Source organism: Papio anubis, chromosome 20 (genome assembly GCF_008728515.1).
Source record: "Papio anubis isolate 15944 chromosome 20, Panubis1.0, whole genome shotgun sequence".
Classification (NCBI taxonomy): Eukaryota; Metazoa; Chordata; class Mammalia; order Primates; family Cercopithecidae; genus Papio; species Papio anubis.
Window position 1 is genome coordinate 33,002,187 of NC_044995.1, and position 6,226 is coordinate 33,008,412.

Below are 6,226 nucleotides of genomic sequence, written 5' to 3' on the forward strand. Positions count from 1 at the left end.
GAGTGGGTACAAGGGTAGCGAGCAGATACCTGGATATGAGGAAAGGCAGTAGGGGACGGGACCAGGTCCAGGTGTGAGTTGCGGGACCGTGGGTTAGAAGTCACAGGCTCAAGTGTGGATGTGGGGGTGTCATCGACAGGGACAGTCTCAGGTGATGTGAGGGGTATTCGTGAGTGGGGGTGGGTGTTCGTGAGTGGGGGCGCGGTGTCAGGTGTGTGAGGGGGATGTCAGACCCAGCTGTGCGGGGCGCCGGGGACAAGGCCCCAGGGGTGTGGGAGATGTCAGCAAGGACAGTTTCAGGTGTATGGGGGATGTCAACGAAAAGGGACATGGTGTCAGGCGTGCGTGGGCTGCGGGTGAGGGGCTCAGACCTGGATGCAGTAGCCCCCAGAGGGCAGTAGACGTGGAGTGTGGGGTTGGGGGGGGTCTTTAACCTCTTCCTGCCCTCGCGACGCTGCTGTCACGCCCCGCCTCGTCCGCCCCTCGCCCCGGGATCCATGACAGGACCCGTGCCTTACCTCAGTTCAGCCCGACAAGCGCGGGCCGCTGACGCTTGCGCCCCCCGGCGCCCCCGCGCCCCCTCACCGGCCCGGACGCGTAGCCGCAGCCGCCACCTCCAGCCGCCACGGCCCCGCCTCGCGCACCCCCAGAGCGCGCCACGGGAGGGGTCCACGCCACGCCCCGATTGGCTGCTCCCTGGCCAGTCAGCGCTGGAAACGTCAGTGATTGGCGGGTATGAAGCGTATGGGCAGCCCCCGAAGCCAATCGCTGACGGGCAGAGGTGGGGCTATTGGGAGAGGCCTGGGGTGCCTCGGTGGTCCCGCAGGGTGCTAGGCGCTGGGAGGCAAGGGCCTGGAGGCAGGCGAGGAATCTTGGCAGAAAACAGGCAGAACTGTCGGCCAATCGCCGGGGACCAAGGGCGGGGCTACGAGGAAACTGGCGCGACCGGTGGCACAGAGGCGAGAGGAACAGAGGGCGTAGCCTGGGGGGAGACGGGGATTGGCTGCAAAGCCGCAGACTGGCAGGTCCCGCGGCCAGTCGCAGCGGCCGTGGGCGGTACGCCCCCAGGGAAGGCTGGAGCGTTCAAGGTGCAGTCTGACCCAGAGCGCGGCAACCCGACGCCTGGTGCAGGGTCCCCTGAGGCTCTCGTGTAGAGCCCGCCCTCTGGCCACCCAGCGCAGAAGCGGCTGTGAACTTGGACCATCAAGGCTGAAGGACTCCTGGATAATTCTCCATCCCCTTACTCCCCACTAATCCCCTGCAGACGACACACAGAGGGCAGATTCGCTGGAGGTCACTCTGAGCTGCCCTCTGCATCTCGAGGTGGTGTGAAGACATGGAAATAAGGAGCAGAATCCTACTGAAACGTGCTGTGTGGTTTTCTGTGTGTCTGACCTGTGTCCCAGGTTACCTGCCATGGTATCCGGTGACATCCCTGTTGGGCCTCCTCCCTGCTAAGCCTTTTATGAATTAACTGAATCTTAACCACAGTCCCACGAGGTCAAAGCGACCACTGACCCCTTTTACAGAAACCAGAGCACAGAGAGGTCAAGCTCCTTGCCCAAGGTTACACAGCACGTTGGTTGCTAAACCAGACAATGAATCTACAGCAGCCTGCTTTTGGGAAAGGGAGTGTCAGAGAAGAGCCACTGGGGGCCTCAAGAGACCTAGGTTTGAATCCTTGTCGAATCACTGGCCCACCACACAACCTTGGGCAAAGGCCTTGTGAGCCTCAGCTGTTTCATTTGGAAAAGAAGGGGGAAAATGATTCCTATGCCTTGATCTTTCCTCTCTGGGGTTGCTTCCCTGGGAAAATTTATAACCCAGCTCTCATTTTAATTATCTGGTGAAAGCATTTGACCCTCAGCAGGTCATGTGCGGCCTGTGAGCCTCAGCTCCTCTGTGAAGTGTGGTTAATGGCGTTGCTTTGCAGAAAAATGCCAGCAGTTTAGGGAGACACCTGCCATCTCAGGCATGGCTGTGTCATCGGCACCTGCCCTGAGGCCACTCTGTTCTCTGACTCACCCTTCATTTTCAAGACGAAGAAGGCTACAAATGTTTCCAGATACCAGCTCTTGTTTCCTCTAGGTGCTGGCCAGGGTTGGTGGAGATCAAGTTCAGAACCAGGGAATCCTGGGAGGGAGCAAGGCTGAAACCAACCTTAGAAAGGGCTCATGTTTCAGGGCTGTGCAAGCCCCTGCTAAGTGCGTGATACACAAGTTTCAAATGGGGAGGATGTGACTGGAAATCACTAGCCCAAGGCCATCATCAAACTCCTGATATTCTCACGATATGCCTACATGGACCTCCCCTCCCATACCTGCCACCTATGGTTTACTACCCCCGGCAACTTCCAGGACCTGGCCTCCATTGTGCCCTCCAGAGAAGAGGAGGAAGCTGAGGTCAGTTCAACATCAACTGGGTGCCAGGTCCCTGCTGGGCTTTCTCCAATACCATCTCCCCACCTCACTTCCAGGTGGACGTAACAGTGCCCACTTTGCAGATGAGAAAACTGAGCCTATGGTGGAGAATATTCCTTGGTGGAAGGACCCAGGGCTGGGTTTGAACCCCTGCTCTTTTTAACATAAGCAATGGCCAGTAAGAGCCACAGAACCTTCAGCAAATAACACAAGCTCCCCACTTCAGTTTCCCAGCTATCTCCTAGGGCTGATGTGAGCATTGATGAAATGGAAGCGAAATGCTTACAATGGCTTAGTCCACGGTAAGCACTCATAGAAGTCTGGTGATGATGATATATTATTCTTCTCTGGGCCTGTTTCCCTCTCTGTAAATAGCGCTTCATGGACATAGACTAACTATGGGCGTGGCTTGCCACACCAAGAGCAAGATATCTATGCCGAGGAGGCCCCACTCCCAGTGCCCACCTGCCAGGCCCTGGGAGGGGTAGGTAACAAAGCTCCTGGAAGCTCCCACAGTACTTCCAGGGACAGCGCCAACTAAGGCAAAGGTCAGGCTCTGGCCCAGCCTGGGGCTGCCTCTCTAGCTTCTGCTCGTTCTTTAGCAGGCTGGCGCCAGCCAACCTCCCTACCACCTTTCAGCAATGGCAGGCAAAGCACCCTGGCAATAGCAATGGACACCCCCACCATAGGCACTCATGTGAGCCCAGCTAGGGTGCCCAGGATCTCGGCTCTTCTGCTTTGGCTGGCCACTGGACAGGATACTGCCTCTTCACCCTCCAGTCTCCTGTACCTCTTGGGGATCCCAGGAATCAGCTGTGAGCCAGGCCCTGGCACAGCGTCCAGGCCTAATCACCTGAGGCCAGAAGGCCGTTTGCCCAAGGTCAGGTTAACAACTTTGGAAAAAGATGAGGGGCCTGGAGGCAGGCCAAGCTGTGGTCTCATCGCACCACAGTCCCTTAAATGCCCATAAGTCTATTTCCTATCTGGAAAATGGGGTTTAGTCCAGCCTTTGCAAGATGTATGTTCACAATAGAAAAAAATCTGTGTTCCTTTCCCAGGAACCCAAGCCCATCCCGGGCTGGAGGGAGACATCCTGAACACAGCAGTGACAACAACCAAGCCTGGCTGCGGTCAGAGTGGCCTCATTCACCTCCCAAGGCTAAGAGAAGTCAGGCCACTTCACCAAGAGCCCACAGCAGCAGAGGCTTGGCCTGAACACACTTGCACCATCCTTGCAGCAGGCTCCCCCTCAGCCCAGGTCTCCATGTCATCAAGGAGGGCAGCAAAAGCTACTTAAGAGAAGGCCGGGGCCAGGCGCGGTGGCTCACACCTGTAATCCCAGCACTCTGGGGAGGCCGAGGCAGGTGGATCACGAGATCAGGAGATCGCGATCATCCTGGCTAACACGATGAAACCCCGTCTCTACAAAAAATACAAAAAAATTAGCTGGGCGTGGTGGTAGGCGCCTGTATTCCTAGCTACTCAGGAGGCCGAGGCAGGAGAATGGCGTGAACCCAGGAGGCAGAGTTTGCAGTGAGCCGAGATCGTGCCACTGCACTCCAGCCTGGGCAACAGAGTGAGACTCCGTGTCAAAAAAAAAAAGAGAAGGCCAGGTGCAGTGGCTCATGCCTGTAATCCCAGCACTCTGAGAGGCTCAGGAGGGTGGATCACCTGAGGTCAGGAGTTGGAGACCAGCCTGGTCAACGTGGCAAAATCCTGTCTCTACTAAAAATACAAAAATTAGCCAGGCGTGTGGCACGTGCCTGTAGTCCCAGCTCCTCAGGAGCCCGAGGCAGGAGGATGGCTTGAACCTGGAAGGCAGAGGTTGCAGTGAGCCAAGATCGTGCCACTGCACTCCAGCCTGGGCGACAGAAAAGGGAAGGGGACGGGGATGGGGCTGGGGGGAGTTATGCGCCGGACATCCCCTGAATCGGGCCTTGCTAGGGGCTGTGGCCCTCCAGTGTGCCAGACCTAGCCTGAGTTCAGATGAGAAAGTCGAGGCTCACAGAGGGGAGGTGATATGCCTGAAGTGGCTGAGGGGGATGGAAAGCCAGGCCATCAACCCCAGGGAAATGTGAGATCTTTGATGAGGGGCCCCCACCCAACCTGAGGCTGTCCAAACATGCTAGCTGCATCTACTGAAGACACCCACTTCCTTGGGCTAAGGTGGGAGGGACTGATAAGGCAGAACCACCCCTTCCTGAAGAAGCCTGCAGCTTGGCCCAGGCCCAGGGGAGGACACTGGGGCCACCTGGCAGGGACCTCGAGTGCTTCTCAGTTTATTCAGGTGAACGTTCAAAAACATTGATGGGAAGCTGAAGGCGCAGCAAGGGGGAACAGGGGCCTGCCTGCAGAGAGCCAGCCGATGGTGGGGGCAAGACAAACAGGAGAGTTCACAAATGAGGTGACCTCAGATGGGGCCCAGCGTCAGAGCCAGAGCACATGGGGTGATGGGATGGGGGTCTCTCCTGGAGGAGGCAATCTGAGCTGAAACCTCACGTGCTAGGAAGAGCCAGCCACAGGGAGGGCCAAGGGAAGGGCACTTCTAGGCAGAGGGCATGGCTTGTCACATGGGGGCTTGTGCAAAGGCCCTGGGGTGGGGGAATAGGGAGTGAGTGCAGTGGAGAGGAAATGGGAGATGGGCAGGGCCTGGGCCACACTGGGTCTGCAGGGCATGAAGAGCATTTTTTGTTTTTTTGTTTTGTTTTTTGAGACACGCTCTTGCTCTGTCACCCAGGTTGGAGTGCAGTGGTGCCACCCTAACTGACTGCAGCCATGGACTCCTGGGCTCAAGTGATCTTCCCACCTTAGCCCAAGTTGCTGGGACCACAGGCAGGTTTTATGTAGAGGGCAAAGGGGAGCCATGGGCAGACTGAGAGCAAAGTTGGAGCAGGAATGACAGGGCCAGCACTGCAGGCCTTCCTAGAAATAGCCCAGGAGCACCTCCCCACCACATGACAGATGAACAAATGCTTGAGAACTGCCCAGGGTCACAAGACTACCCAAGGTCACACTGGCCCAGCAGGTAAGTCAGGGCAGTCTGGGGCAAGTTCGAGATCTTTCTCCCACATCCTGGGAGTCTCCAGGGAGGAGGGACAGGGCGGGGTGACTGGGTCAGAGGTTTGGGCCAGCCCTGCTGAGCTGAGAGCACCCTTTCCTGCTGGGGGCAGGGGAGACGAGGACACCACGGAGGTGCAGCCAGGGTGATGCTCCTCTGTTTGCATCAGCTGGATTCCGCGGAAGCTGGGGGCCTGCTGGGAAAGGAGTTTCGCTGAGGTCAAGGACTGAGTCCAGGCCATCCTGGGGCTCGGGGAGGCACGTGACAAGCAGGGGTGAGGGTCCAAGAGGGGAGAGGCCTCCAAGGTGTGGGCAGAAAGGCTGGGGCACACACGAGTGGTCCTGAGGCTGCCTGGACCCCCGTCAGGCCACAAGGGATACACAAGCTACCTAGTGACCATGGTGTGACCTCTGAGTGTGACTTCAGAGCAGAAGAGCTGGGGTCTGCGGGGCCTTGGCTGCCTGGGCCCCCCGCAGAATGCTTGGGGTGGGGTGGTCACTGAGGCCAACAACAATGATGTCTTTTTTTTTTTTTTTTTTTTGAGACAGAGTCTCACCCTGTTGCCCAGGCTGGAGTGCAGTGGTGTGATCTCAGCTCACTGCAACCACTGCCACCCGGGTTCAAGCACTTCTCCTGTCTCAGCTCCTGAGTGACTGGGATTACAGGCATGCATCCCCACACTGGGCTGATTTTTGTATTTTCTTAATAGAGATGAGGTTTCACCATGTTGGTCTCGAACTCCTGACCT

At 57.5% G+C, this 6,226-nt stretch overlaps 1 protein-coding gene across 1 annotated transcript in view; it reads right to left on the reverse strand.

Moving 5' to 3' along the window:
- SLC25A42 (solute carrier family 25 member 42) overlaps nucleotides 1-642 on the reverse strand; it is a 48,929-nt gene extending 48,287 nt beyond the window's left edge. The window contains exon 1 of the mRNA XM_003915212.4: nucleotides 519-642. The gene's annotated coding sequence lies outside the window, so the exon portion shown is untranslated. The remainder of the gene's footprint in view (nucleotides 1-518) is intronic.
- Nucleotides 643-6,226: the final 5,584 nt, after the last annotated feature.